Below are 24,218 nucleotides of genomic sequence, written 5' to 3' on the forward strand. Positions count from 1 at the left end.
GTAAAAAAAGATCTCATGACTGTTTCCAGACATTACTGCCAGATTCCCTGTCACCCCCAATGTGCTTTTTGCCTCCAAATGCTCTTCCAATCTTAGAATATCATCAGTGCTGCAGTCTAATCCTTTAGGTCCAAGTCAGCAGAAAATCTGCTACTTGAAAGTCACTCTTAGCCAGATGTGGCAGCTTGTGCCTGTAATCTTAGCTACTTGGGAGGTAGAGAGCAAGAGAATTGAGGTTCAAAGCCAACCTTGGCAGAAAGCAAGATCCCATCTCAACCAACAGCAGGGTGTGGTGGTACACATCTGTCATCCTTGCTACATGGGAAGTATAAATAGAGGGATTAAGGTCCTCGCAAAAACATACCAACCCCAAAATTGACTAAAGCACAAAGGACTGGACTGCCTAGCAAGTGAAGTCCTGAGTTCAACCCCATGTACCACAAATGTCCCTGTTTTACTTCTGTATTCCATGTTAAGACTTTTTCATTCTTAAATTTGAAGACAAGGAGAATTGACACAAAAGTTCTGTGTATGCAATCGACACATCATGGGCAAGACCCATTGTGGTTTCTACATACACTTTCCAGGATGATCCATAACTTTGCCCCAATATACCACTATGCATCCTTTCTTTAGTACTTTCACTGCTCAAGAAACATGCTCATTGTCTGTTTGGTGTGGAGTGGCCCATAGAGAATGTTAGGGTTCCACAGGTTCTTGACATGGATCTGTACATAAGCCTTTTAAAGTTTATTTACAACTTCATCGAGAATGCTTTTATATAAAAACAGACACCTGGCAGTGGTATGCCTCTCCTGGTTCTCGCCATGGGGACGAAGAGAGCTGATGGAACAACTAAGCAAGGTTTGCATCCTTAAAAAATGATAATGGCATTGTTTCCTCAAAGCAGTAACAACTTTCCACAAACTTCACTTTCACCATAAAAGACATGTTTTTGTATCTGAGTGGTCCTGGTAAAGGACAGCAGTTTCACCAGTTCACCTTTAGTTATTTTTGTGCTGGTATCTGCTTATCACCACAAGGAAAGGAACAAATTGCACCAAGAAGCTTATTGTCCTCCAGAACCTTGGATATTATCTTTGTGATGAGTAAAATTGTTGGAACTTCTTTTCTAGGACACATTGCCAGCAATCAATGAGATAGAGGACATTAAATGGAATAATGATTCCAACAAAGGCCTATAGGATTCTGCTGTTCAATGAACACATGGTCAGGTCTTTCAGAAAGCAATATAGGTCTCCTAATCATCTGTGACAAGCAAATATCATAAACGCAAATATTCACACACTCTTAATTTTTCCCACACCTTCTACTAATATTTTCCCCATTCCCAAAGACACCACACTTCCCAATACTTGGTTCTTCTCCCACAAGGCATCACCAATATGTATTACTATTTTTCCTTTCGGAAAGCAGGAATATATACCCAGACTTTCCAATCTTTTCTTGCTGTCCTCACAGTTTCTTCCTTGCTTGCCACAGTGGCCTGTTGGACTTTTAATATCAGTTCACTGTTAATAGAACCATAGGTTATAATAATCTCTTCCTGGCTGCACCCTTCATGCATTATACATGCCATCATTTTCCTTGTGAAGACCATCTATTTCAACCAAACATACTGAAACTGATGGATCAGCAGAGTTGATTTGAAGGTGGCAAGCCTGGCCTGGGCCAAGGTACTGGGAGCTTGCTTGTCTTACAGCATACATACAGAATGTGTCAGTCAGACACTAAGTACTGAGACTGGAATGCATGATCCTTTTGAACTATTTTTAAAGTGGTTTTTGAGATCTAATTGAAATCCCAATTTAAAATGTGATATTTGACACATTTTATAAAAAATATGGCCTCTTGCAGTTAATTCCTTCTGCTTTCCAGCTCACAGACAAAACCAGTGAAGTCTGCCAATCTGCTTTCTACCACTATAGTTTTGCCTTTTCTTAAATTTAAAATTAAACAATTCTTATGGAACTAAAATTACATCTACAAAAGAAGCTTGAAAAATGATAACACACTAAACCAAAATAAAAGGAAGGTGGTATAATAATTATATTTGCATCACTCTAATTAAATTACCAAGAGTGCACCTTAAAGGAGAAAAGATTTATTTTGGGTCATGGTATCAAAGGGTTCAGTTCATTGTCACTTGTCCCCATGGTCTTTGGCAGAACATCAGAGACCCTGTGGTGGGGAAGGTTCTCAACAAGAAGCTGAGACAGTAAGATAGGAGCCAGGGGTCAAGTACAATCTCCTAAGGGCACTCCCACAGACCTATTTTTTCTAGCTAGGCCGGAACTCCTAAAGTTTCCACAATCTCACAAAATAACACCACTAGTTGGGGACTGAGCATTCAACAAAAGTCTCTGATGGACATTTCAAAACATACCAGGATGGGATAGACGATAAGGGCAGAAATCAATAGAAAAACAGATAAAACCCCAAAATAATAAAGATAATTAGCAAGAATAAGGCCAATCCATTCAAAATATTAAAAAGATAAACATAGTTTATAATACTGTTTCAAGAAAAACAAAATCAGAAGATGAAAAACAAAATTACTCAAAGAAGTGGTAAATGATCTACAAATATGTGATATTTAAAGTACTTAAGAATACTTAGAGCAAGTAAGAACTTGCCAAAACAATTGAAAAGAATGAATAGGGCTGATGATCTAGCTCAGTGGTAGGGAACTTGCTTAGTATGGATTCCATCCTCAGTCACTATGAAATAAATAAACAAAAAGGCAATAAAGTACATAAAATTATGAAATTTTAAACACTAAATTAGCATAAAGAGAACTAAAAGTCTTACACAGAAAAAAATACATTGAAATTACCATCACAAATTTCTTCCTGTTTCCCTTAACCAGTGATTTCCCTAACATCAGCCTTTTAATATTATGGGTTAGAAAATTCCTTGTTGAGAGCTGAACTTTGTATTTGAGATGCTGAGTAGTATATCTGGCAACATCCACTAGATGGCAGTACTCACCCCCCCACCCCCAATTTTGATAACCAATGTGTCTCCAAGAATTGCCAAATATCCCTTGGGAAGCAAAAGTGCCTGCAACTTCTGTTGGGAAGCACTGTCTTAAGGCAAAGTCCTAGGCCTAGAACTAGTAATTCCTACCAACTTTAAAAAAGAAAAAAAAACAAGTAGATAACCCATTTTTTATACTTTTTTTCCAGATGATGGAAAATGAAATAATATTGCATGATTCATTTACGAATCTAGCATAATCTTGAAAACAACTGAAAAGATGGCATAAGAAATGATAAAAGTCTAAATATTACCTTGACCATATCCAACAGAATATTAAAAAAATAATACAACATTATCTAGTAAGGTTTATGTCAAGAATAAAAAGAAGGTATAAGAGGAGAAAATCTATACTAAATGGAACTCATCATGCTAATGGACTATAGGATACCAGAGCATAATTTCAATACATGCAACAAATTTAGTGTTTCGTAATTTAACCTGGTAACTCTTTTTGTTGAATCTATTATGTCACAAGCAATGGGAAAGAAACCTGTCATACTTTGAACTGAGAAGAAACTTCTGTATTTTATTTTAACATACATTTGACATCAAAATAGTGCATGATATATGATTTTAATGTATTTTTAAACAAAATATACCTGTAAAACACAAATATAAAATGTAATTTTATGTATTTGTATTATTTATAGTACATATGTCATATAAGTGAGGGATATTTTGATGCTTAGTCTCATTGTCAACTTGACTATACAGAGAGATGCTGAGGGGATTAGTAAAGCATATCTATGATGGTGTGTACAGAGTCAATTAGATGATGAGGACTGTGACCTAATGAATGGATTCATTCCTTGATGGACTCATAATCATGATGGCATTATTGGGAGGTGATGAAAGGTAGAGCACGGGATCTAGTTGTAGGAAGTAGATCACTGTAGTCATGTCCTTGGGGGCTACATCTTATCTTAGCTTCTTCCTGTATTTCCTTTCTCTGCTTCCCAGTTACCACGAAGTAACCTCTATTCTGACAAGCCCTCCTTGTCATAGTGAACTGGCATCTTTAAACCACGAGTCAGAATAAGTCCCTTCTCCATTAAGTAGTTTCTGTCAGGTATTTGGTCACAGCAATGAGAAAAGTAACTAGCAAGTATGTAATTTTGATGACATGTTGACCTAAAAAGAATATATAAAATTAAAATCACCCTTTGGTATATAAATCATGGAAAGAGATATGAAAACTTTCTAAGAGACTGCATGAAATTATATATTATTATCAAGATCATCATGGGAAAAAATAGATCAGGAAATGATATTCCGAAGGACAAAACAGAGAGGCATAATAGATAACTTGCCGTTGATAGTTTCCCTTATAATCCCTTCTTTATACTGTTATCGTAGTGGTTTTACTAAACTGATGAGTATGCCACTCTTTGTCTTAAACTATTTCATATGTGCTGTCTATACAGTTAACCATGAGAATGAGAAAGTATATTTTTCACCTTCAAATTTGCAATGCTGGCACATATTAGTTGGTGACCTTGTTATTAATATAAAATTTATCTGGGATAAGTTTTCAACATTGTTTATTCAAAAAGATTGACATCTGTAAAACAATGGTAGTACAGAAAGAGAGGAATCAAGACATAGAATCCAAAATCCATAAAAGATCACATTTTATGGGGGATAGGTCTATTCATCTTTTCTAGGACATTTCCTTATAAACAGTTTATCTTATAACCTCCAAAATCTAACATTCACAAATATGTATTGTATCCTATTTTAGCTGTCTTTTGGATCATGTCCTTCATTTTTATTCCAGGCAAGTCGTAGAGTGAGTTATAGTAACATTAATAAAGATACACATTTAAAAGTATTATGAGTAATGTACTTTTCCAGCATTATTTCTTTTAGCCCCTAAATAAAAATACTATCATTATCCTTCTGAAACAGTAAGGAAACTATGGTTCAGGGAAGGTAAGTAAAATATCCAAAGTCCTAGAGAAAAATTGGCTGTACCTGGGTAGAAATGGGGTTTTAACCTTAATCTGACACCATAACTTCTCCATACTATTCTTTTCCCCACTTTATTAATACACCTGATGAAACCATGGGACGCATAGTACGTTTCCTAGCAAAGAATTCTTGTATATACTTAATTTTTTATATCTGCATTCCAATTTAACCCCTGCTTTTGAGTTCCAGTATCATCACTTTTGTTTCATACTGCTTTTTCCCTTCAACTTTTATTGCCTTTTGAGTCTGCTCCTCTCATATTCGCAACATTAAATAAATGTTGCAGCATTTGATTTTTAGTAATCAGACTTTTGCCTTACTTTTATCTTTCCTTTCATGTATTCCTTACTCAAATGAAAGAGGTAATCTAAAAGCAAATGTTTACTAAAGGAAAATGACATGCTACTAGTTTAAATTGGTAGTCAAAAATATTGTTCTCTCCTCTGTGTTTGTAGGTCATTTAAGTTAAAGTGAATAGATAGATGAGACATAAAGAGGTAAAAAAGCAATCTATGGATATTTGTTATTCCCATATATCTGTAGTTTCCTTTTGCACAGTCCAAAAATATATGGAAAATTCCAGAATCCAACAATTCTTAAGTTTTAAATTGCATGCCACTTTCAGTAGCATCTTTCTCCATCCCACCCGGATGTGAATCATCCCTTTGTCTAGTATATCCACACTACCTGCTCTTAAATCAATATACCCTTATAACTTATTAGATCAACTGTTGCAGTTTTGTACAGTTTTGTGTCCAATTAATGCTTATTTTACTTAATAATGACCCCCAAATCACTGCAGTAGTGATTATTGGACATTCAGATGTGCCAAAGAGAAACCATAAAATGATTCTTTGAAGATGAAAAGTTAATGTTCTTGACTTAATGAAAGAAAAATACCTATATACTGAGATTCCTAAGATCTACAGAAAAATAGATTTCTCTCTGAAATTGTGAAGAAGTAAAAAGAAATTCCTGTTTGCTTTGCTGTAGCACTACAAAACACAAATTTTACAGTCACAATGTGTGATACATGTTTAATTAAGATGGAAGATACATTAAATTATAAGATTCAGTTATATCCATGGTTCTAGGCATCCACTGGGGTCTTGAAATGTATGCTTTGTGGTTAAGATGGGACCACTATTTTAATATGTGCAATGGATAATCATAAAGAGCACTTCATCCTGAAATTACTTATTGATGATTCTGGAAAACATTTTACTTATTTATTTAAGCCAGTATCTCAATGTGTAGCCCAGGCTAACCTCAAAATTGCAATCCTCCAGCTCCAGCCTCCTGAATGAATTGGTTTCTTTTGTCTAATTTTTATTTTGTACAGCTCATATTTACACTTGTTTTCATTCTTATGTACAATCTTTTATAGGAAGAAAGATGCATTGTAGGTACCAACTCAGTGGCAGAGGAAGCCGCTTGAGTCTGTAATCAATGAACTTCAATTAGAAAAGCCTAATGGATAGCAGTGAGAATTGTATGGCTAGAATTCGAAAAATATATGTTGCAAAGGGGTAGTAATGGCAGAAATGCACACCTCATATGCCAAATTTAGAGTAGATCCAGTCTCCCTTGGAATGTAATAAATGTAGTATTTGATGAAGGCACGGTGATATTTATGTGGGTTGGTATTTTACTTGTTTATTTATTTATTTTTTGGGCTGTTCTAGGTTTGAATTCAAGGCCTTGTGATTGCTAGGAAGGTGTTCTACCACTTGAGACACAACCCCAACCCTTATAGGTTGGATTTTTAAACATATAAAACAAAACGGTATTCTAGCTTCCTTTTTAAATTTCTTTGTAATATTTAAGTATCTTTATTACCCGAAGTAACATAAATTTTAAAAGTTGTGTGTCTATTAATCTAAGACCTTACTAAAAATCAGAATAAGTCCTAGAGAAGTAAGAGATTCAGGAACTGGTCATGTGTCATGTAATAACATTCACATCACCAAGAAACACTTCTCTCTGGCATAGATTTACGTGTTTATAAATAACACATTTCTGGAGATAGAATAACCTGTGTAAATTAATAACAGATTAAAGAAAGTGAAAGTAACATTCCCTCAATGTCTTATTAGCTATCTTACCCTGAAATAAGTTCTAAAAATAAGTCCCGTGTAAACAACTTCTCAGTAGCACATTAATCCCTACAGGAAGCTGTGGAAACAAGTGAGCTCCAAGAAGTCTGCTAGTGAATGGGGGCTTCTTGTTATTTTGACCACTTGTCAGTGTAGAATGGAGCATGGTCTGGTAGCTAACAGTCCCTGAGCATTGGACCCTGAGCATTGACTTTGGAAAAGATTTATGCTACGTATTTAATACGAACCTATGATAGAGGCTCAGGAACTATCTACTGAGTTATATAAGTATCATATTTAAGTACTTTTACCATCTGAAGGAACATAAATTTGATCATTGTAATAATATATTAACATAGCTATCGATACCAGACATTTCCAGATAAGTGCACTGATGCTCATAAAATGACATACCTGCTTATGGTCAAATAGATTGCAAATCAATAGCATACCTTATTTAATATTTTATTTTGTAATAGCTATAGTAATATTTAAGTGATTACAAAGTGTTGCACATATTTAATATGTACACTTTGATGAGTTTGGACATATGCAAACAACTATTATAATAACACAGTAAAGGTAATATACATACCAAACTTCCCAAAGTTTCCCTGTCTGTTTTTTTTTTTTTGGATTTGTTTGGCTTGGTATTTTTGTGGTAGGAACACTTAACTTGAAGACTACTCAGGCAATAATTTTGAGTATATAATACGGTGTTGTTAACTATAGGTACTGCATTGTACAGTGCATCTCTAGAACTGTCGTCATCTTGAGTAAATGAAACATTTTACCCATAGAACAATGTAATACAGGAGGAAATTTGTCTCATCCTTCAGTTCTTGACACAAAACTCCAAAATTCTTATAGCTTTCTTAATGATAGGGGTGCTGGAGTTGTCTTTTGTTCTAATATTTGTCTTTGAACCATGTTCCTGACACAGAATTCATAATCCATTAAATTTTCTGAGTGGTAAGGGAGTCTTTTGTTTTATGAGGAGATTGTTGGTGGCCTCCTGAGTGGGGAGTAGGTCACAAAAAAGATCAAGCCATGATTAGAAGCTTAGAACTTTCATCACTATCCTTCATTCACCAGAGAGTAAAGAAAGCAGGAAATTAAGTTAATAATTAATCATATTCATGTGTATAAAAATTCCTAAAATATGAGTTAGGGAGAGCCTTCAGGTTAGTGAACACAGCAGTATTGGGAATGTGTCATGCTTGGAGAGGACACAAAAACACTGTCTTTCTCCCCATACCTTATCCTATCTATCTCTTCTATTGTTATCTTCTATAATAAACAAGGAAATGTAAATAAATGTTTCCCTGGATTTTTGAGGCATTCTAGAATATTATTGAAATTGAGAAGAGATTTGTGGGAAACCCTGATTAATAGCTGGTCACTCAGAATTATGAGAGACATAGATTTAAGATTGGTATCTGAAGAGGGATCAGTCCTGTGGGACTGAGACTTCTGTAGGTGTCGGCACTAAAACTGGACAGTTAGACAGTTAGTGTCAGAATTGAGTTAAATTGTAAGACATCAAGCCAGTATTCGCTGTGAATGGCAGATTTCATTGGTGTGTTTAAAAATAAAAGCTCATAAACAGTGTCTGAAGAGTTGTATGAGTAAACAAAAAAGTTTTTGTTTGTAAACAAAAACACCCATCCCTCCATCTTTCAGTCCCTTGAGAGCACTCTTTTATTCTTTGTTTCTCATAAATGTGAAATTATGCAGTATTTGTCCTCTTTCTGTCTTATTTCAAAAGGAATAAAGTCTTCCAGGTTCATCTATGGTATTAAAAATGGCAAGACTTCCTTATTTTACTTGATGATTAGTATTCTAGTGTGTGCCTATATAACATATTTTCTTTACCCATTCATTTGTTGATGGGCACTTCAGTTTTTCCAATAATCTGTTTAAACTTCACAGCTCCATGAGATTGGGATTATGATAATTAAGAAACTTTCTTAGTCACCTAAATCACAAATGTGAGATCTAAAATTACATCTGTGGCTAAAGACCTTTTGAGGAAGCTCTACATCATACTACAGAAGAATATAATAAACTAGAACCATTGCCTACATGTCCATAATCTCATTTTCCCTAAATTCCCTTTTAATAGGCCCCATCACTGGGCATCCCTTTTACCTTTTCTGAAATCCCTACTATTTCTATCTGGTTATCAAGCAAATGAGGATGTGTTATCAATCAAACATTCTAGGTTAATGTTTCCATATTAAGTGGGAAAACACATCAATCAAATTAGACTAGCCGTTTTCTCATTGAGTCTGAAAGGATGATACACTCCACGTACATATTGGAGGATACAACATGAATCAGAAAAGACTAAATAAAGAGGACAAAATTTAGAATGTTACCACAAAGAAGAATGAAATTTTGTCTTTTACAAGTAAATGGATGGAACTGGAGAACATTAAGTGTAGTTAGCCAGATTCAGAAGGCCAAAAGCTGCATGTTTTCCCTCATATGTAGAATATAGACCTAATACAAATGCAACAGTATTATGAAAAACAGGTCATGCTAAGGATTGGTCACATATGAGAGGGGGAGTGTAAAAGAAGGAAGTTAAGAAGGTGAATATTGTTGATGTACTCTCTACACAAGAATAAATATAGAATTTTAAAACCTGTTCAAGCCACCATATAAAGGGGACTAAGGAAGAAAGAAGTAAAATAGAGAAGATGAACCAATTTGGGTTATATTGTGTATATACATGAAAATGTCACGAGGAAACTCTTTTCATAGCTATCTTGACAAGCAAAAATGCCAGTTTTTTTTTCACTTACAAAACCATAGAACAGGAGGGTGAAACAGGTACTGCCTGGGGTGGGGGGGGGTGGTACCAGTGGGAGGGGGAGAAGGTGGAGGAAAGGGCATGGTAGGATGAATATAGTGCAATTACTGTGTACATATGTATTTAAATGGAAGAATGATACCTGTTGAAACTATTCCAGAAATGGTGGGTAAAGGAGAGAAAGGAGAATAATGGAGGGGGTCAATTCAAGTATGGTACATTTGATATATTGTAAGAGAATTTACGAATGGCACAATATACTCCTACCTAGCACAACATTAGGAAAATTAGAATGCTACTATAAAGAGAAGAAATGCAGACAGGGTTAATTTGAAAAAAGTACATTATATTCATATATGTTAATATCACAAAGAAACCTCTCTCACAATTAATTTATGCAAATAAAATTTTAAAAGAATAATGAAATAAAAAGGCACAGAAAAGATGAACTAGTGATTGTCCAAATAAATGAGTAAGAGTGCAAAAATTCACAGGAGAAGCTTTACATAAAGTATGTGAAAATCATAATTTTTAATGCAATTGTGGGTAATCAGTAGTTATCACACTTCCCCACATGTTAAATTGAGATATGCATAATGGCTGAGACAAAAAAAAACCCAAGCATTTTTCATCTCAAAAAAGTAGTTTGCTATACTACCTTGAGTCCAAATAAATAAAACAAGGTGTGACCTTATTATAAAGTTATTTATATCATTTATCTTAAAGATGGTCTCCATTAAGGGAAAAAGGAGATTGAATCTATAATAAAATCTATAATATTTTTAATCTTTTGCTGTTGGTGTGCAAAAGTCACACATTTATATATTGAGTGTTGGCATATTGATTGGTACTTGACCTTGACAATTTATCATTTAGTCTCATACCATCACCCTCTGTGATAGATGTTATGACTAAGGTTCCAACAGCAATTTCATTATGCACTTTACTTGGAGGATTTCATAAATAAGCAGTCAAATCCACTGCAGCTATGAGATGTTTTCATTTGCATAACCATATTATCATTTTAGTTTCATGCTGTTACTTCCATCCATCAACTATAGAATCATTTTTCATTTTTAGAGACATTTCTCATAGGAAACCATCTTAATGACCAAGAAATAAGGACAAAAGTTTCAGTGAGTAAGTGAAAGCTATTAAATCCTTTCCCACTTCTACCTAAATAAACAAATAGGATAAATAATAAATGTTCTACTCTGTGATAACTATAAATGAAGTATATAAGTGATTATAGAATTAATTAACATCATATAAAGTAGGTGCTCATCAATGACTAATCAAAATAAATATGTGCTTAATGAATAAATGATAAGGTTAATGTAGAATATTTATATTTTAAGAGTACACACATGTCCTCAAACAGCTTGCAATCTGGGAGGAGTGGTAATCTATGCATAGCCAATACATTCCTACTCATAATAACCCTGCTCTTCCCCCTTGTATCCTACTTGAATTAAATTCTGCCTTACTGCTTCTTTTGTTTTCTTGCACACAGCCCACTTTTTGACAATAGAGATATTAAGCATATCACCATAAAAGGATATGGTATTAATTGACAAGATGAAAACAATGAAAGACTAAATTGTGACTCAAGTAGTAAAACATCCAGAGGATTAATTATTTTTGAAGTATTTTATAATTCAAGGATATGCCAGTGAAAAATAAAATGCATATCATCCCCACAACCAACCATCATATTTCAGAAACTGTCATCTCAGAATGGATTCTAATAACATTAATTTGGAGTACCTAACATATTTTCTAGTTATTTGGAAAGGAGTAATATATATATATATATATATATAAACACATACACATATACTCTTTATATGTATATAGATAGATAGATACATATGGAGAGAGAGAGAGGGAGAGAGAGAGAAAAAAGGATTTCTTAATGGGAAAATGATGCATGAATTTCTACTTAGTAGATAACTAGATGCAACTAAATATGCATGTTTATGTTCATGAAGAAAGGAATAGATGTGGATAAGCAGATAAGCATAACTGGTCAGAAATAAACTGGAAAGAATTTACTTATGATTTTGTTTCAGATTCTGTGTGTCCTAGTACCTTCAGCTGTATGGATGTTCTTTTCCTCTGAGTATGAGTACAGTAAGTCTCAAATGAGCATCATGTGACATGCATCAAGAGATTGATTGAAGGAAGGTGAAAGTGAGACAGACCTTCCTTCTTCCACACTTTTTTCAAATGCCAAGATGCCATATTATGAGGTAATGGGTTATAAACACCATGTCTATTTTGAACTGATTTTTTTAAAGTAACACAGATGATTTATTAGAAATATTTCATAATCTTTTTGTTCTAAAATCTAAATCCTGCTTTTAGATACATGTTTACCTTGAATTATTTTCTTTTCTAGTATTATGGTTCCTCATCACCATCCCCTACTTGATACACATAGAAGACATATGACTGAAACAGAATAGATAACAGAGTAGTTTACAGAATGTATAAACTGGTCCAATTAGACTAAAAATAAGGTAGAAATATTCTTTCTTTGTATTTGTATATGCATATATATGCCACAATTAACTTTTGAGAGTTATGCGCATCACTTGCACTTATTTTCTTGAATTCTTAGCATTGATATAGATACTTTATTATTTTTTTTCATTTACTCACATGTGCATACATTGTTTGGGCCACTTCTCCTCCCTACCCCCCTCTCCCTGCCTCTCCCCCTCACCTCCATTATCTCTAATTTTGTTGAAGAGAAAACATAAGCAATTATAAGAAAGACAAAGAGTTTTTGCTAGTTGAGATAAGGATAGCTATACAGAGAGATTCCTAGCATTGCTTCCATGTACAAATGTGTTATATCACAAGTTAATTCATCTCTAACTGATCTTTTCACTAGTTCCTGATCCCCTTCTCATATTGACTTCTGTCACTTTAAGGTTTCTGTATTAGTTCCTCTTCAGTGGAGACATCAAATTCTTTCATATTCTGAGTTTCTTACCTATCCCTATACCTCCCATATGTTCTCTTCCACTTATCATGTGACCCAAGTCCAACCACATTGCAGTATTTGCCCTAGATCTAAAGTCCTTATATGAGGGAGCACAAATGATTTTTGGTCTTCTGAGCCTAGCTAACCTTGCTCAGAATGATATTCTCCAGTCACATCCATTTACTTGCAAATGATAAGATTTCATTTTTCTTTATGGCTGTGAAAAATTCCATTGTGTATAAATGCCACATTTTCTTAATCCATTCATCAGCAGTGGGCATCTTGGCTGTTTCCATAACTTGGCTATTGTAAATAGCACTGCAATAAATATGGGTGTGCAGGTGCCTCTGGAGTAACCTGTGTCACATTCTTTTGGGTATATCCCCAGGAGTGGGATTGCTGGATTATATGGCGGATCTATGTTTAGATTTTAAGAAGCCTCAAAATTTTTTCCAGGGTGGTTGCACTAGCTTGCATTCCCCCCAGCAGTGTATGAGGGCTCTTTTTTCCCCACTTCTTCACCAATACCTATTGTTAGTGTTGTTTTTGATGACAGGAGTGAGGTAGAATCTTAGTGTGGTTTTGATTTGAATTTTCTTTATGGCTAGAGATGGGGAGCATTTTTTCATGTGTTTTTTTGTCCATTTGAATTTCTTCTTTTGAGAAAGGTCTGTTTAGTTCAGTTGCCCATTTCTTAATTGATTCATTGACTTTGGGACAGTTTAGTTTTTTAAGTTCCCTGTATATTCTGGTTATCAGTTTTTTGTCTGATGTATAGCTGGCAAATATTTTCTTCCACTCTGTTGGTGGTTTCTTCAGCTTAGAGACCATTTCTTTTTTTGTGCAGAGATGTTTTATTATTTTTTAAGAGAAGAAGTTGTAAGGTGATAACAAGAAAGAGTGTCCTTTTTTATATTTGTTTTGCCTGATATACAAATTTAATTTATTGAATTTGTCATTCCTGGAGAATAACTTTGAAGAACTTGATAACTCTTCTGCTGAAAAAAATTGCACAAATTAAATTAATGTTGTCTTAATGTTACAGTTGAGTTTGGATAAAACCCTAAGGTACAGCTCTAGTTTTCTAAAGACAGCCTGATAGCCATTAACTACTGAGGCTTTCATGCCAGGCTGTAGTTTAGTATACTTAAATTATTTCCACATATGTCTTGCAGCTCAAAGTTTGAATTCTGTATTAGCAAAATAGAGTGATAGACAAAAATGTACTGGTAAAGGTATAAGGAAATATGCCTTTATCTTGCCTAGAATCTTGCTAGTCCTCACTGGAATTTGCAAGAGGTAGAGCTGTTCCTGTTAGATGTCACCAGGGGACAACCCTGTGTAGCTTTTCCATTAAACTGTCAGTTTGAAAAATACAAGTGAGTCAAGTATAAAGGTGGGAATGAATTTATAATCCAAATTTCCAGATGCACAATCCAATATGTGAGTGTTCCTATGACATTCTTCACTGAGATAGAAAACTCAATCCTGAAGTTCATATGGTAACACAGAAGACCTATAATACCCAAAGCAATTCTGAACAAAATGTCTAATGCTTGAAGTATCAAAATGCTTGACTTCAAATTATACTACAGATACATAACAATAAAAACAACATGTTACTGGCACAAAAACAGACATGAAGACCAAAAATATGCAATAGAAGACCAGACAAAAACCCACACAGCTACAGCCAACTGACTTTGAACAAAGGAACTCAATCTACACAATAGAAAAAAAGACAGACTCTTCAAATGTTGCTGGGAAAATTGGATATCCATCTTCTGAAGACTGAAACTGGATTCATGTCTCTCACACTACCAACTCAGAGTGGATCAAAGACCTTAATAGAAATCCTTAAACTTTGAAAAAAACTATAGGAAGTAGCAGAAAATACATTGGAACATATAGACATAGGAAATGGCTTCCCAAATTGAATTCCAATGACTTAGCAACTAAAAGAAAGAATGAACAAATGGGACTGCATCAAACTAAAGAGGTTCTGAACAGCAAAAGAAACAGTCACCAAACTCAAGAGACAGCCCAAAAAAATCTTTGCCTGGTATTCATCCAAAGGGAGTAATATCCAGAATTTATAGGGAACACAGAAAACTTAACCCCCAAAGAATCAACATCCCAATGAAGAAATGGGCACATGAATTAAACAGGGAATTCTCAAAGGAAGAAGTACAAGTGACCAGTAAATTCATGAAGAAGTGTTCAACTTCCCTGGCTATAAAAGAAATGCAAATCAAAACTGCACTAAGATTTCATCTCAACTCAGTTATAATGGCCATTTTCAAGAGCAAAACAATAACAAGTGCTGGTGATAATGCAGTGAATCAGGAACCCTTATATATTGTTGGGGGGAATGAAAATTTGTCACAAAATTTTTAAATAGTTTTCATTATATCCTTTTCATTTATGCACATGGTACCATTTTCCCCATATACCCTCCCTATTCCCCTTCCCAGTTCCCAGTGGTTCCCAAGCCAAAGAGTCCCCCAATTATGTTTATTTCCTTTTGTAAGATCTACATTTCACATATGAAAGAAAATATAAAGTATTTGTCTTTCTGGGCTGGGAATATTTTGCTTAATATCATGATCTCCTGTTTTATACATTTTCCTGCAAATGACAACTCCACTCCACTTTGTGGCTGAATAATACTCTGTAGCATAAATTTCACATTCTCTTTATTTGTTCATCTATTGAATGTCATCTAGGCTGATACCATAATTTGTCTATTGTGAATAGTGCTGCAATAACTTGGGTGTCCAATGCTGCAACTTCTATTCAAAACTGTGAACAACATATTATAAACTGAAAAAAAAGCCAAGGGAAAAAAGATATAAGGGTACAAAAGATGCTGCTTATTACTTAAATTTGATAACATTTCTGTACAAAAGTTAAAATATATACAGATAAATTACTACAAGTCATAACATAATTTTGTAAGTGTTGCATTTTATGATCAACACACAAAAATCTATTTCTATTCACCAAGAATGCACAGTTACAAAATAAAATAAAAATAGTACCTGCTATAAAGCATCAAGAATTAATAATTATGCAGAAGTAAATCTCAACCCAAAATATGCAAGATATGTAAGAAAAAAATCATGTAATTTTAATGAAAAGTATTACAGAAACCTAAAGAAAAGAGAGTTGGTACTGTATCATGGATTGGAGACGTTTCATTATAAGCATTCAAACTTATTTTTCTAAATTGATTTACAAATGTAATTTACAAATGTAAATCTTGTTAAAATTGATACATTTTGATATGGAACTTGAGAAGCCAATTCTAAAATTTATAGGGATAATCAAAGCTCCCATAATAACTAATTCCATCCTGAAGTTGAAACAAAGTATAGAAAGAGGTTTCCTTACTAAGCTGTATGAATTTTTATGAAAGGTATGGCAATGGGAACAATAAGGGTTGTTGGCACAGAAACAGTCAAAAAAGACTGGTGTAGAAACAATTTGAATTGTATCAGAGATTTCATTGCAAATCACCTGGAAAATAATCACTATTCAATAAACACTGAAGAAACAAATATATATACATATAAAAATCAAATTAGATTCTTACCTCAAAACAAAGGCAAAAATAAATTTCAGGTATATATAAAGTCTTAAATGGGAACAGCATAACTGTTAAACTATTGAAAAGAAATATGATGAAATCAGTTCTTTGGGATATGAAATTATCTTTTTAAAAAATTTTTATTTTATTCATATGTGCATACAATGTTTGGGTCATTTCTCCCCCTTTCCCCCTGCTCCCTCCTTTACCCCCCCTTACCCTTCGCTACCTGGCACAAACTATTCTGCCCTTATCTCTAATTTTGTTGAAGAGAGAGTATAAGCAATAATAGGAAGGACCAAGGGTTTTTGCTAGTTGAGATAAGGATAGGGAGTTGACTCGCATTGATTGATTGATTTTGAAAGTAACACACATGTACTTTTAAAGCAAAATATAGAAGCACTAACTCCAAAGAAAATGTTGTAAATTCATTAGCATTAAAATTAATAATATTACTCATTAAAAGATGCCATAAAGGTAAAAGATAAGAAAGAAGCTAGGATAAAAAAATGCAATACATATAAGTGGCAACCAATTATGAAGAATGTCTTAAAAAACCCACAAAAGAAAAATTGAGCAAAGTAATTCATAGGTACTTCAAAGAAGACACACCAATGGCAGATGGATATCTGAAAAGACATGCAGTCACATTAGTAATTGGGAAAGTACACAATTAAGCAATAGAATATCATTTGATATCCATAGCTGCTGAATGTGAAACAATCCAAACTTGTCATCATTGTATACAAAACAGTAAATGATTCAAACATTTATATACATATGAATAAATGTAAAAACAATAATAAATAATCTCAAAAATTGGAGTACTCATCCCTTATGATTCCATAGTTCTCACTTTCAAATTATTATTCCACTCTGTACAAGCGAATAAGCATGTATACGCATATATATTTATGTATACAATGATTCTGATAGTTTCGTTGTTTCTATTTGCAAAATCCTGGTAACAGTCCATATGCCTATCAACAGTAAGATGACTACATAAGTTGTAGTATAGCTAAAAAAGGAAATATTAAATGGTAATGAAAATTTTTAAAAATTATAGCAATGGAACTACTTGGTAAAATATCAGAAGATAAATAAGAATCAAGAAGAGAAAAAAATAGAATACTTTAGTATGTTTCCATTTATAAAACACTTAAAACAGTCCAAATTAAACAATATAATATCTGAGGCACAAATACATGTAATGAAAATATATAAGGAGAGGCAAATTCCTACTATTCACATGGCTAGAGAGGTGTGAAGGAGACAAGGAAAGGGAAATCAAATGAGAGCTACAAAGTTGTGGTGATGCTTTGTTTCTTAAACCAGTGGTGAGCTCTCTGATATTTATTGGATAATTATTTCTCATATTTATAAGTATCCCACTGTGTGTTTCTCAGTTATGCTAAATAAGCAGCAACAACAAAGAAGACAACAGAGAAGACTAAATGCAACCTGTTAAAGAATGGGAATGAAACCTAAAATTCAAAGAAGTTCCATTTGATCACTAGGAGATGCCAGAATGGAGGGATTTTTCTCTTTGGCTTCTCAGTAAGTAAAGGAAATTTATGACCTGTGTATTTATGAAAATCAAGAGTTGAATGGTTTCTGAACCTGTTTGCATGGCTCTGTCAGAATACCATAATCTAGGTAGCTTATGAATAAAAAATTTATTTCTCAGACTTCTGAAGCTGGAAGGTCAATATCAAGGAGCCACGCAGTAGTTTGGGAGTCTTGTGAAAGCTCACTTTCTGGTTCTAACATGATGCGTCTTCACTGTCCTCATGGTGGAAGGAGCAAGGGTATTCTCTGGAGTCGCTTTTATAAGTATATTAATCCCATCAACTAGGATTCCATTCTCATATCCTAGTCACCTTCTAAAGATTATGGTTCCTAATGCTACCATCTTGGGGGTTGGAGAGGTGATACATACATTCAGACTGTACTAGACGAATAGGTAAGTCACTGGCTTGGGGAAGGGGAATATAGAAAGAGGGACTTCTCCAAGTTGATGCAAAGAAAATCTTACAAATTGAGAAAACAGTATTTTAATGATGGGCTCATTTCTTTCAGCTTAGCATAAAACATGGCTTTCAAACAAGTCAATGAACTGCTTTTTTATGTTAATACAAGGTGTAGTGAGAACTGGAGGAGGAGCAACAGATGACAAAGGTTGAATATTAAATAACTATTTAAGTGTTTTACTTCAAAATACTTCTATGCTTGAAAAAACGTTGTAAAAATGTGTTATTTTTCCATAGCCACAGTTTTCAGCACAAAGTCATTTTTACCTGAAAAGCAAAGGAATGTTGACTAAATGGGTGTTATTATTGACTGATAGCACTCACAGTAAGCTTGCTACCTCAAATCCCAATACTGTCTCAGAAAAAAAAAAGGACTAACAGTCTATCCATCATTTTATAGCTAGGGTAAGGGAAATCTTGATCTACAATACTCCTAAGTTTCTTAATCACTTTATGACTCCATGACATTATTATTGATAGCATTTAGTAGGAAATTGTTATTTATATCCCAGTCCCAGGTTAGAAGAGATGCTGCTTTTGAGACTACTTCAGGAAGGGTTACAAATGAATTCTTTAGGCCGGTTCGAGAATATGTCTTCTGAAGTGGCAAAAATACAAATATGTCAAATATGGCATGTTGCTCTTATCCATTCTAGGTTTTGCCAGACATTGTCACTGCAGCCTCAAAGTTGGAGCTCTGTGATCTGTCCCAGAGTGAGGCCAGAATTATTACATCTTCAATATGATTCTTCAAACCAATAAACATTTTCTGATTTTCATTATGCTGATATAGTTGTTAGGGGATATGATTTCTAGTCTTACTTCTGACTTAACATACCATGTTGTTTGGGCATGTTATTTTCATGTTCTGAGTTTCTCCATTGATAACATGAGGGATTTAGACCAGGTGACCTCTAAAGCCTCTTTATAATCAGATATGTTAAGCTTCTTTTACTCAGTTCATTTCATTTATTTCACAGTGCTTCTCTGAGGTATAGTGATGACGACTCCAACCCTATTAAATGACTAAATAAAATAGATTAATGAAAAATCAAAAAAATAGAGACATACTGAGATTGTGGCCCTCTAAAGTACAAGAAAAAGCATATGATATCAACATATTAGCTCATGCTAATCCTCTAGTGTATCATTTTTTAATCCATTTTGTATCAAAATATTCTATATGTTGAATGTGAAAGAATTTAAGAGATACATTGTGGTATTAAGATTTAAGAGCATTAATAGTTAATACTTCAGTAATTGGTAAAATTTAGCTGCACAGCAAAATTTCTAGGCTGGAATTTTTTTTTTCAACTATATTGCTCTTCTGCCCTCTTATGGCACCTTTAGTGTACCACAGTAGTCTAGTTCATTCCTTCCTTTGCAAAAGGAGCTAACTTCTGAAGAAGCCAAGATTTTTTTTTCTGTAAAAGTCCAAAGCCAATTTGGTATAGTCACAGGACATTTTATAATAATGTTTCATTACTCTATTTAAAGCAAACATTGTTTGTTGAACAACTTCTGTGGAGTACTTCAGAGATTTAAAAAATTTATTTTCTAAGACAAATCAGTCTGAAAGATAAAATTTTAATTGTTTATAGTTCCCAATTCTGCCATGATTTATTTAGAATATGTAATTTGGAAATCAATAATATCAAAACTATTACTATCATGTTTCAGGGAAAATAAATGTATTTTTACTCTAAAATACATGCCAATTACAGAAAATTGTAAAAATATAGAATATATACAAAAGAAAAAAACACCAATATTTTCAATAGCCACTACTGACTCAATATTTTATTCCATGTAATTTTTCTAAATATTTTTACCATTGTTACAGACTATAAGAAATTAGCAAACAATTGATCAATATATAACTATTTATTTTTTAATTAAATGTGCTTTTAAAAAAATCAGAATATGTTTGTTGTACAGAGGGGATTCACTACGACAGTTCCAAATAGGCTTATATTGTACATTGTTTGATCAACCCCACTGTCTCTCTACCTCAGCCTCCTCCCCACCCCACTTAAAGCAATTGGGAGATGTTTCTTTGTTCTGTTTCATATAGTTATATGAAGTGCATCAACTATATGCCATCACGTTAATCTCCTTCATTCACCCTCCCCCCTACCACTACTACTGACCCTACACATACACTATACCTATTTTACAGTCCAGTCTTTCATTATTAATATATAAGTCAATGTTCAAAGGGATTTCAAAGTGTATCTCCTCGGTGGGTATACTTTACTTTGGTCCATTCAACTGCTTCCATTGCTCCCCTTTACCACTTTACTCCCATCCCTCTTTTTTCAACAGTTTTCAATACACATCCTTATATCCTCTACTTTCACAGATCTTAGGTTTTATGATATTCTGATGCTCTATCATTCTCTTTTCCTTTCCTTCTTTCCTGGAGTTCCACAGAGCAGTTCTACTGTTACAAACATGTTCTACATATGAGTTTGTATACGATCATACTTGATTTTTTGTATATGTTTATCTTTGGATCTATCTTCCATGTATGAGAGAAAACATGCGTCTTTTGTGTTTCTGATCCTGGCTTACTTCACTTAATGTGATGTCCTCCAATTGCATCCATTTACCTTCAAATCATATGTCATTATTCCTTATGGCTGATTAAACTCCTTTGTGTATATATACCATATTTTCATAATCCATAAATCAGTTGTAGGGCACACGGGTTGTTTCCATAACCTGTCTATTGTGAGTAGTTCTGCTAAATTCCAGTTAATCTAACCTCATTATATTTGCATGGTACATGGTCAGTCTTCATAAAATACATTCCAGGAGGATCGTACCACTTTCTATCTCTAGAAAAAGACAGAAATTTAAACTTATTTAAATTATTGCTACTAAAATTAAATTAAAATATCCATCCCATTCATCCCCAATGCTTTTAACTCTCATATGTTGAATCCAGACCTAAAAAAACTGAATGAGACAACTGTAAAGCAGGACATTGTTTGGGAGTAGGAACCAGTGTGAAAAGGGAGGATTAAAGGATAGAGTGTGGGGGTGATGAATAAGATCAAAATGCTTAACATGCTTGTAACATGAAACACATTAAAAGTGTAATAAAACATAGAGGCAGGGGAATAAGAAAAACTAATAAATGGGGTGAGCTATATACTTATTATGCACCAAATTGAAACTCCTTTTACAATTAATATGCATTAATGAAAAGAAAATGTTAAATTATGAGAAAGTAAATCAGGCTTTATAAATACAATAAAATGACTAATTAATTTATGTTATTATATCTGGTATTCTTTTTGTCAATTCTCTTATCTTCAATCCTTTTTTTAATTTTTGTTGTTAACTCACCAAACTTATTTTTCTTCAAATAGGTAGACTTCACACATTGTCATTATTATTTCTGCTTCTGTCATCTTGCTTTAAGCTTGCTAATTTACCTATTTTCTTATAATTTTTTGGTATTATGAATCCTTTTTTCTCCTAACTGTTCTCTTTTGTTCATCCTCATTTTTTTTCAGGTTCTTCTAATTTCAAAGCTAAATAATCAGTATTCCAAGAATAGATCATCATAAAACTAAATAATGAAACATTTTGGGGGAAGTACAGAGGGTTTGAATGCAAGGCTTCACACTGGCCAGGCAGGCACTTTACCACATTTTGCTCTGGTTAATTTTTGAGATAAGGGCTTGATTTTTGCCCATGTTGTTCTAGACCACCATCCACCTATTTCATGCTTCCCTCCATAGCTGAAGTGACAGTCACATACCGCCATGCCAGTGTTCAGTGTTTTTTCCTGTTGACTCCTCCACCCCCAACCCCTCCTGATCTCAGCCTCTGAAGTAGCGAGTGTTACAAGCTAGGGTATCAAGTATGAACCCAGCAACAATATTTTGTAAGAAAAACTTATAGGAACAAAACATGGAGATTTTGTTTTAAGTTTATAAAAGCCAAAGACAACAATCTACTTCAGTAATTTTTCATAAAGTATACATAAATGCAGCAATAGTAAAATGAAATTAATCTGAATAGATTATAAATTTGTGAAAAACTAATTTACATATATAAACGAAGGAAAATCATCACCTTCATTATGTCCCAAATATAAAATAAGAAAAATTTACAAATTCTACTGTTCATTAGTATGCAAATCATGTTTTTAAAAATTTCAGTGAGGATCTATACCTCACTACTAAGGTTTGATATTTCTGAATTTGAGTAATGACAGTGAGGGTGGGGGTGAAGAACTAGTATCTCTATATGATATTTTTAAGATTATGTCGTAATGTACTGTGAACCTTAATGATCGTGATATAAGAATGCACAAAATTCTACCCACCTTTGTGAAAGAAGCTTCATTGTTCTAGGGGAATAGGCCATGGAAAAATCCAAAAATAATTTTTCAAGAGGAAAACATTGGTGTAAGGTGATATACATGGATCTAGTTTCAGTTTTTTGCAGACTGCTAAGCAGTTTTCCCAGCAGTTTTTGTTGAAGAGGCTGCTTTTTCTCCATCATATATTTTTAGTGCCTTTTAATGGAATTTTATGCAGCCATGAAGAAGAACAAAATGTTATCATTTGTTGGTAAATAGATGGAATTGGAGAACATCATTCTGAGCGAGATTAGCCTGGCCCAAAAGACCAAAAATCATATGTTCTCCCTCATATGCGGACATTAGATCAAGGGCAAACACAACAAGGGGATTGGACTTTGAGCACATGATAAAAGCGAGAGCACACAAGGGAGGTGTGGTGAGGATAGGTAAGACATCTAAAAAATTAGGTAGCATTTGGTGCCCTCAACCAGAGAAACTAAAGCAGATACCTTAAAAGCAACTGAGGCCAATAGGAGAAGGGGACCAGGAACTAGAGAAAAGGTTAGATCAAAAAGAATTCACCTAGAAGGTAACACACATGCACAAGAAATTAATGTGAGTCAACTCCCTGTATAGCTATCCTTATCTCAACTAGCAAAAACCCTTGTTCCTTCCTATTATAGCTTATACTCTCTCTACAACAAAATTAGAAATAAGGGCAAAATAGTTTTTGCCGGGTATTGAGGGGGTGGGGGGGAGAGGGAGGGGGCGGAGTGGGTGGTAAAGGAGGGGGTGGGGGCAGGGGGGAGAAATGACCCAAGCATTGTAAGCACATATGAATAATAAAAAAAAAAAATTAAAAAGAAGAGGAAAACAAAATTCTCAAAGCATTTTGTGGAAGACATTAATTAGTTTGGGTTCTACTTCTCTGATGTTCTCTAGGAAATAGCATGACATCATGTACTAGAAATTAACCACATGTACAGTGTGGTGAACATGCAGAACAAGGGAAAACTTGGGGTCATTAGGATGATAAAGGTGAGGAGTCGAAAATGCAAAGGTTTTGGTAAGGCCGTTATAGTATTTATGGAATGGAATTAGGTAAAAGAATCATAGGAAAGGCGAATCCTTAACCCTTATGCACACAGACCTTTGTTCATTTAGCTAATGAAAATGTGTCTTTTCTTTTCTCCATAATTTTGAATTACTTTAGTGCTTACATATTAAAGCCAGAAATATTTAAGTGAAAAATTTTAAAGAGAAGTAAAAGAAAGTGTATATATTAAATTCTCTTAAATCTATTGAAAAAAGGCAATATGTTAAGTCTGGTGATGTTAA

At 33.9% G+C, this 24,218-nt stretch overlaps 1 pseudogene; it reads right to left on the minus strand.

Moving 5' to 3' along the window:
- Positions 1-341: 341 nt before the first annotated feature.
- Positions 342-22,337, minus strand: LOC141419839 (alpha-aminoadipic semialdehyde dehydrogenase pseudogene; annotated as a pseudogene).
- Between the last annotated feature and the right edge of the window lie 1,881 nt (positions 22,338-24,218).

Source organism: Castor canadensis, chromosome X, assembly GCF_047511655.1.
Source record: "Castor canadensis chromosome X, mCasCan1.hap1v2, whole genome shotgun sequence".
Taxonomy (NCBI): Eukaryota; Metazoa; Chordata; class Mammalia; order Rodentia; family Castoridae; genus Castor; species Castor canadensis.